Raw genomic sequence first — 9,289 nt, forward strand, 5'->3', positions numbered from 1 at the left:
TCGAAGCACGCACAGCCTACCTGACACCTGCTTTCCTATACCTGCATCCGTGGTTCTGTTCTTCCTTTATTCATTCACTACCCCAGGCAGGGATCCAGATGTGGAGCATGGTGAAGATCTGCCTTACATGTGGGCAGACCGTTCTGTGGTCTGTGGTTCTGTACTAACTAAAAAATAGAAAAGATCAGCACTTACCGCTCTCTAACTATTGATGCAGCGTGAACAGTTGCCTCATGGTCCATTGCATGCCTTCACAACCATGATGGACTATGCCCTCAAACTGCTTCTTTCCTTCTTTAACTCGTTCTTGTCAGGCATTTTGAAATAGCAACAAGAAGAGCAAAGAATACCATGCACCTTAAACATTTTTTCATCTACTTAAAAGATGTCAAAAAAAACCAACCAAACAACAACAAAAAAAAAGATGTCTTCTTGAATAGCTCCTCATTCATTTCAGTGATGTAATATATCTTCAGCTATTTGCCTTGAATTTCCTTCTGAAATTCTCCCCAGAGTCAAAACTAATGAAGGAAATAAGTCTTATAGCTTTAGGATCATACCTTGTTTCTGACTCAAAGGAGTGACTGTGAACTTGGCAACCAGCTCTTTCACTAGAATCAGAACTGAATACACGTGTATTAGAGAAGATGAAATAACTGGAGCTTAGTGAGCAGGTGCAGCTTCCTGGTTGGATGATGGTGATGTCAGTCAAGGCATTGGGAAGACTGACAATGTGATGTTGCTGTCTCATAGGAAGCCACTGCCCTTAAGGCTTCCTTGAATCTCGTTGGCCGCCTCCATCAGTTTCCTAGCTCCTGAAATCACAAGCTCTTGGCTTTGTCTCATTCTTGGTCTATGTCCTCTGTACACCATATTCTTTTCATCCCAAGTTGGTGAAACTAGTCATTTGTAAAATGGATATGAGGATTCCTTAGTCCATTTTCTATTATTATATCAAAATATATAAATTTTGGAATTTATAAAAAAGAGGCTTATTTAGTATGCAGTTGTAGGAGTCTAAGACCATCGTGTCAGTATCTGCTTGAAAGATGAAAGATGCCAAGTGTGTACAGAGGGACATGTGTGAGTGAAGGAAGGAGGCCTGGGGGGGTGTTGGAGACTCATTTTAACAAAATCTACTCTAGTCACAAGAAAACTAACTCAGTTCCATAAGACCAAGTCCTTTCTCAGAAAACCCAACTCGATTTGTCAAGAAAGCTATCAGTCTATTCATGAGGATAGTGCCATCATGGTTACGCTTTGAAAGACCCTATTTTCTCTTCATATTTTTACAGATATGTAGAGTATGAGTATTAGCAGGGATAAACTACAGCCAAAATACAGCAAGGGGGAAAGAAGGACATTCTCTGTAATTTCTAAGTTTCTTTACGAATAGCTTGTTAGAAAATGTTACTCAAACTAGTGACACAGGATGAGAACATTTGAAAACTCTAAAGTGTGTCTTAAATGCCACAATGATGTTAAATGTTATTAACTTCAGAAACACAACCACCACAGCCACCAGAAGCAGGGTCTCGGCAGACATGTTGTTCTAGCACATTGTTATTATACATCTGTGCATTTTATCCCCAAATATGTGCTATGATGAACAATTTATAGAAATGTGTCTTACAGATACACAAGCACAGAAAAAGAGGGCAGGATCTCAGAGACAGATCAAAGGGACATTTAAATCAATTTCATTGTGCCTCTATATGTAAGCACTGGTGACTCAGCACACAGATGCTTTATTTTTATTCAGTGTTAACGATGTATGGCTGGATGAGGCTGTGTTTTTTGATGAAGGTTACTACATTGCAAGTCGTAATGAACCTGTGCTTCAGCAAGCAGAATGAGAAAATGTGTCTACGTGATTATGAAGGAACTCTAACAAATCCTGAAGATACACAGGAGTTAGCAATATGTACCTTTGAGGTTGTTTTTCAGAAACATATTTATTTCTGCTCAAAGGGAAAGAAAAATCTAAATGATAAGATGGCCCAAATGAGAGCTGATTCTGTGTTTTCTCTGCCTGCAGTAGAAATGAGTTCTCCTACCTCACGTTTCATGTTCTTTTACAAAACTAAGCTGTTAATAACAGGGAAGGAGTGTGAAAGAAAAATTCTTCCAAATTGCGATTCACAGTTGGAAAGAGTAAGCACTTAAATGTTAATGACAATAACACCATTACTGCTCTGCCTGAAAATAAATGTAGGTTGGAAGGTACCACGGTACAATAAGAAGAAACGGAGTCTACATCTGGGTTCTGATTCAAAGTCACACTTTCTGTGAAATGTCAAGGTCAAACATCAATTCTGTTGTGTTCCTTGATGTACTTTTTAACAAAGTCTGGTTAGGAATGGTACTGTCCGTCTTGGCTTTACCAGGAGGTTGACATTTCTGTCTGTATCAATTTTACGGACTGTTTTAATTCTGACTTTTATTTTCTGATATATTTTCAACTTACAGAAATGTTGCAAAAAGGTATATACCATCCCAGACTCCCAACCTTTGTCAGATTTTTACACTTGCTTTCACCTTCAAGCTCTTTCTAGAAGTAGCTATATACATTTCTTATTACCTGTTTCCTAACCATTTGAGTTCTAGATATATGGCCAGTTTTTCTTAAACACATTGGAGACATTTACTACAAAGCATATTATATGTCATCAGTTTGTGGTCCAAATCAGCAGCTAGCCCCATGCACAACCTGACCTACAGAGCTCACGTGTCCTGTTGATGTCCTGGGTCCAATTCAGATTTACACATTTCATTTAGTTATGATGTCGCTTTAGTTTTCTTCAATTTAGAGTGGCTCCTCTGTCTTAGCGACCATAATCCTGACTATTTTAAAAATTAAAATGAGACAGTATTGCTGTGGACAGCTCTTTGATACGGGCTCATCTGATGTTTCATCTGAGTGAGATTATTTGTAGGAAGCACTTTTAAATTGTTTGACATGCTGCCTTGAATATTTTCATGTTGCAGCATTTCAATAGACACACAGTGTCACTCTTTTGGGGATGTTAACTTGCATCATTCAGTTAGAAAGAGACCTGCAAATGTCCTTGTTGTGTACTTGAGCATCTTTTGGATATATGCCTAGGAGTGGATCTTGAGAAATCACTATTCCTAATTGTCTGAGAAAGCACCAGATTGATTTCCAAAGTGGTTGCACAAGTTTGCATTCCCACCAGCAATAAAGGAGGGTTCCCCTTTCTCTACAACCTTTCCAGCATGTGTTGTCACTTGAGTTTTTTATCTTAGCCAATCTGATGGGTGTCAGATGAAATCTCAGGGTCGTTTTGATTTGCATCTCTCTGATCGCTAAGGACGTTGAGCATTTCTTTAAGTGTTTCTCTGCCGTTCTGTATTCCTCTACTGAGAATTCTCTGTTTAGCTCTGTGCCCCATTTTTTAATTGGATTGCTTGATTTGCTGCTTTTTAACTTATTTAGTTCTTTATATATACTGGATATCAGCCCTCTTTCAGATATACTTATTTAGTTCTTTATATATTAACTTATTTAGTTCTTTATATATTCTGGATATCAGCCCTCTGTCAGATATAGGGTTGGTGAAGATCCTTTCCCAGTCTGTAGGCTGTTGTTTTGTTTTGATGACTATGTCCTTTGCTTTACAGAAGCTTTTCAGTTTCACAAGATCCCATTTAGTGATTGTTAGAGCCTGTGCTGCTGGTGTTCTGTTCAGGAAGTTGTCTCCTGTGCCAATGAGTTCCAGGTGCTCAACCATGTTTGTAGCAGCTGTATTCATAATAGCCAGAACCTGCAAACAACCCAGATGTCCCTCAGTTGAGGAATGGATACAGAAATTGTGGTACTTTTACACAATGGAATACTACTCAGCAATTAAAAATGAGGAAATCATGAAATTTGCAGGCAAATGGTGGGACCTAGAAATGATCATCCTGAGTGAGGTATCCCAAAAGCAGAAAGACACACATGGTATATGCTCACTTATATAGACCTATAAGATAGGATAAACATACTGAAATCTATACAGCTAAAGAAGATAAACAAGAAAGAGGACCCAGGGTAAGATGATCAATCCTCACTTAGAAAGACAAATGGGATGGACATTGGATGTAGGAGAAAACAAGTAACAGGACAGGAGCCTACCACAGAGGGCCTCTGAAAGAGTCTACAAGTCTATTACTGCATATTTATGGATTTCTATTTTTCAATCAATTACTCTCATTGCTTATTTTGATGCTGGATTTGTTTGGTCAGCAGACTCCCCTTGAAGCTGTATCTGTGTCCTTTGGACATGTCTCATGATTCCTAAAGCATCATTTTCCTTGTCCCACAAAAGCATGTTCCAGTCTCATTCTTTTATTTTTTCACTCTCTTTGTCCAAGACCACAAATTAGCCATTTCCTCAAATCTTTCCTTCCTCTGAGTGTTGAATGTTTTTCAAACACCAAGGCATAGATGCTAGAAATACTTGTAGTTTGTAGACTGCCATCATATCTTCCCCTCTTGGTAGACAGAGTTTGAGAGACAGCAGACAGAGTTTGTGTTGTTCTGGAATCAGCAATCTTATCACCACTCAGGAACTTAGTAAAGGCCCAGGTGCTTATGGCTGTTACAGACCGAGCGAGTCAGAAATCAGAACACAAGGGGGAGCACAATAGTTTGTACTTCAACAAGCCCTCCAACTGATCCTAATGTGATGTGTGTGTGAGGGTGAGGGAGGAGAGAGATAGAGGTGGGGGTAATAGGAGAGAGGAGAATGATTAATTTAAAATGTAAGTCCATATCAGGATATATGTAACATATTTATGCTACAGAGCATGCGTTCACTTTAATATTTCCATTTCAACCCAACACTCTAAAACTTATTTTCATATTTGTGTCTTCTTTCTTTGACAATGAAGAATTTTACTCTGACTATGCTCAAAATAGTGATATTTTATCAGTTCTGTTTCCTATAAATAAACTCTTGATCCTAATTAGGATACTATCTTCTCTGGTTCTTTCTCATGGCTAGAAACCCAACTGGCCACCTCCAATAAACAATAAAGAATAAAGGAATGAGAAAGGAAAAATCTTCATTAAGTTTTTTCAAATGAAACTATAAAACCTGATTTCAACTGGCATATGAGATGCTACGGCTGGTTCGCTGACATTAACTCCACACTCACTCCTGATTCCCAACTAATGGGTGTTAGTAAGTCACTCCATTGTTAGCTGGACATTGTTCCTTCCTCCCTCCAGGCTCAGTGTCTTTTTAGGTTCAGACACCAGTATTGATTTTTAAAGTCACATCTATTGTTTTATTATTAGTTAATTGATTTTAAAAATTGAGATGATCATATATCAACCAATTTTGTAGTCTCTTTTCCATACACAGAGATCTGCAGCTAAGCAACTGAGTTTTCCTGTGTGCCCCTCTCTTCTTGATTTAGTTGCTCTGCACAAATAGAATTTTGCATGGATATTGTCATTATTTGGCATATTTACTTAACAAATGCTATTGAGATTGTACTATGAATTTAGCAAATTGAGTGTGAATCCTTTTGAGTTGCTTGAACATAGGTATCTATTGGTAATCAGAAATATATTATGAAATTTGGTGAGCAGCTCTGGGTGGAATGGAGAAAAAAGCAGAGAGGTAGTAATTAAGGGTATGCATCTCAAATTGGTGTGCAATTTAATGTAAGTGATAGAAAAACAGAGTGATGATGCAGCCAGTCCTGATGAGACCTGATAGACTAGGGTGAAATGGAAGGGGAGGAGCACCTTCCCTATCAGTGGACTTGGAGAAGGACATGGGAGGAGATGAGGGATGAAGGGTGGGAATGGGAGGGAATGAGAGAAAGGGCTACAGCTGGGATACAAAGAGAATAAACTGTAATTATTATAAAAATTAAAATTAAAATAATAAAAAACAGTGATGAGAATGGAGGGCTTATGGAAGTATACAAAGAACAGAAGAAAAAGAATAGACAAAAAGAAGAGAAAAATTGGCAAACACTCTTGGGAAACTGATATTTTCTCATCAGAGGAGGAAAGAGACTGTCAAAAGACAAACTGGAAACATGGATTAAATTTCCAAACGGAACAACATTTAAATAAGGAGAAAGTTCAGTGTGGCTTGGACGCCTAGAAAATAAGAAAATAAAAGACATTCATGAGATGTTTCAGTGGTATGATGGTATTGGAAGTCAGATTCAGGATATTTAAGAGGTAAGTGAAAGACAAGAAAATAGAGAAAAGATTTGCTATCATTTTGGCAATTTGGCTTAGAAGCTAAGTACAAACAAAGAGTTAGTGGTACAGAGACAACAGTGATAGTCCAAGTGAGTTTCATTTTTAACTAGGAGTGAACTGAAAATAGTTTAAAACCATTGGGAAAACATTTAAATATAAAGGAAATATTTGTGTATGTAAATGACACAAAATTTTTAATTTTCTAAAAAATGCAAGGGATGGGACCAAAATAGTGTTGGCATATGACATTAACTTCATAGTTAGAGGTTAGGGAGAATGGTAATGGCAGGGTAGGCATAGATAGTTTGTATCTTGCTTTAGGGACAGTGAATGAGGCCCTGGTTGGTAGTGTCTAATTTCTCTCTACAATAGGAAGTGGAAGCAAAGGGGCGTTGAGGAAGGAATGTTTCCGTGTTTGAGATCAGCAAAGAAATTTCAAAGCGGGTACATACAGAGTGGCATTATAGGAACCATGGGCTGAGTGGACATTGGTAATGAATTTGGCAATCATGGAGTTATGAATCAATCTACTTTGATGTGGAAGTCTTTCTTAAGCATTCAGATGCTTGGGTCTAGCTGTAGGTAAATGGATACTTGCGCTCATTATGGCTGGGCTTTTCCTACAATGAGTGCAATGAGGATCAGAATGACCAGAATCCTCTCAAAGGGATGTGCAATTCAATGTAATTTAAGTGATGTCTGAATTATAGTTATAAAATTAGAGGGCTTTATGGATTGGGGGAAAAAGATGATCCAAAGGAGAAGTAAGATTGGAATGTGGTGTGTTCATGGTAGTGATTTTAGAGTCTGGAGCTGCTATGGATCTGATGATGTCAGTAGATGGTTGAAGACAAGTGTCTTAGTACTGTTCTTTTGCTTTGAAGAGACAACCAAGATCAAGGAAGCTTTTAATAGAAAGCATTTAATCGGGACTTGCTTACAGTTTCACATGGTTAGTCCAGATCATTATGGTAGGGTAGCAAAGCAGGCAGGCCAGGGGTGGAGGGTCAAGGCAATGGAGCAACAGCTGAGAGCTTACATCTTATCTGCAAAATGAAGGCAGAGGGATAGTAAGATTGGGCCTGGCTTGGTCTTTTGTGACCTCAAAGTGCCAGTGACATACCTCTTTCCACAAAGCCATACCCCTAACCCTTCCTAAGTAGTCCACCAGCTGTGAACCTTCACATATATGATCCTGTGGGGCCATTTTCATTCAAACCACACAATATAAGGGAAGCCACTATGGATCATGAGGCTGAATAGCAGAAAAAGGGGAGGGGCTTTTCAAACAGATGACATTCATCTATTGGTCTAGTCATATGTATTTTAGCTAGGGATGACTTGCACATTTTGAGATGATCTTAGAGTATCTAGAAAAGAAGGAATGACTGAAGTTCTCTATTTTGTACTGTGTACACTTTACATCACATTTGGATGTTTGTTACATACAGATGCAGGTATTGATGGTTCTATATTTTTTTTAAACGTGGAACGCTTCACAAATTTGGGTGTCATCCTTGCCAGGGGCCATGCTAATCTCTGTACTGTTCCAATTTTAGTATATGAATATATGCTGCCCAAGTGAGCACATCAATGGCTCTATTTATTGTGCTCATTTTTTTTCTTGTAATCTCTCTCTTCTTCTCAGGGAATTATTTAAATGATTCGTAAAGCTTTTAACTACCAGCTTCTCTAAATTAAAGAATTATATTTTTAAAATGAGTTAAAAGATATAGGACTTCCACTTTTCAAATTTTTCAGTTCTTTGAGAGATTCATATAATGTGTTCTTTGTTAATTAAATCTTTAATTTGTATTTCTTTTCTTTTTTATTAATTATTATTATTTATTACAACATATTCACTTTGTATAAATAAAGCTGTGGCCCCTCCCTGGTCTCCTCTCAATCCCACCCTCCCTCCGTCTTCTCCCCCTAAGCCCCTCCCCTAGTCCACTAATAGGAGAGGACCTCCTCCCCTTCCATCTGACCCTAGCCTATCTTATTTTCTTTTCTAAAAAATTATTTATTACAATTTATTCACTTTACATCCCATTCACTTTATCTCCCTATCTCATCTCCTCCCACTCCCACCCTCCCTTCCTCTTCTCCTTCTATTACCTTCCCCTAGTCCACTGATATTTCTTATGTTTTGATATTAAAACATAATTGCAACATTTTTCTCTTTCCTTTCTTCCCTTCAAACCCTCCCATATGCCCTTCCTTGCCCTCTTTCAAATTCATGGCCACAGTTAAAATGTGTGGTTAGGCCTCCTGGATCTTCTCCTTTTCTCCCTTGGCATAGTTTCTGTTGTTGGCCATGTTCATCTCATGTTTGGACTGTCATGTTGTTAAGATTTTATGGGTGTAGGTTCTGGCTTCATTTGGAGACACAAACTCACTCAAACTCTCTGTTCCTGTGGTTCTTAATATCTTTTTGCTCTCTTCCAAAATCACCCCCTCTCTACCTAGATTCACCCCACTTCCCTTCCTTACCCACTCAACTTTGTGTCTGTTCTTTTTAAATCCTTCAAGACCAGTTTGTGCTACTCAAATGTTCTTGGATGTGTGGTCTTCCACCAGACTGTGTTCAACTTGCCAGGGGCTTACACCTTTAGAGAAAACAGTTAATCCCTATCCCAGCAGGTAGCAATTGTACAAAGTTGCCTAATAAGGGTGAGATTACCTACCTCACTCTCCTTTCTGTTCTGCCATTTTGCCTGTTTTAAGCGTGTACAGGATTTGTTTATGTGGTTCCAATTACTTTGAGTTCATATGTATGGTTTTCCTGCTGTGTCCAGGAGACACTGTTTTCTTGTGTTCCATTGCTTCATGTTCTTGTGCTTTTTCCACTGTCTCCTCTGCAATGTTTCATGAGCCATGTAGTCTCCTTCTCTCTCTGTGTATGTGTGTTTGTGTGTGTATGTGTGGTGTATCTCTGTGTCTCTCTCCCTGTGTCTCTGTATATACAGTATATATACTCTCTATGGGACTGAACATTCTTTAGTCTCTTATTCTTTGCATATATTGATCAGCATGTTGATCATCATCTTTTGCACA

The 9,289-nt window shown here is 38.4% G+C and overlaps 1 pseudogene; it reads right to left on the bottom strand.

Moving 5' to 3' along the window:
- Positions 1 to 7,712: 7,712 nt before the first annotated feature.
- LOC129688226 (U6 spliceosomal RNA) lies at positions 7,713 to 7,806 on the bottom strand (annotated as a pseudogene).
- Between the last annotated feature and the right edge of the window lie 1,483 nt (positions 7,807 to 9,289).

This window comes from Psammomys obesus, unplaced genomic scaffold (assembly GCF_907164565.1).
Source record: "Psammomys obesus unplaced genomic scaffold, mPsaObe1.curated_primary_1811, whole genome shotgun sequence".
NCBI classification, from domain to species: Eukaryota; Metazoa; Chordata; class Mammalia; order Rodentia; family Muridae; genus Psammomys; species Psammomys obesus.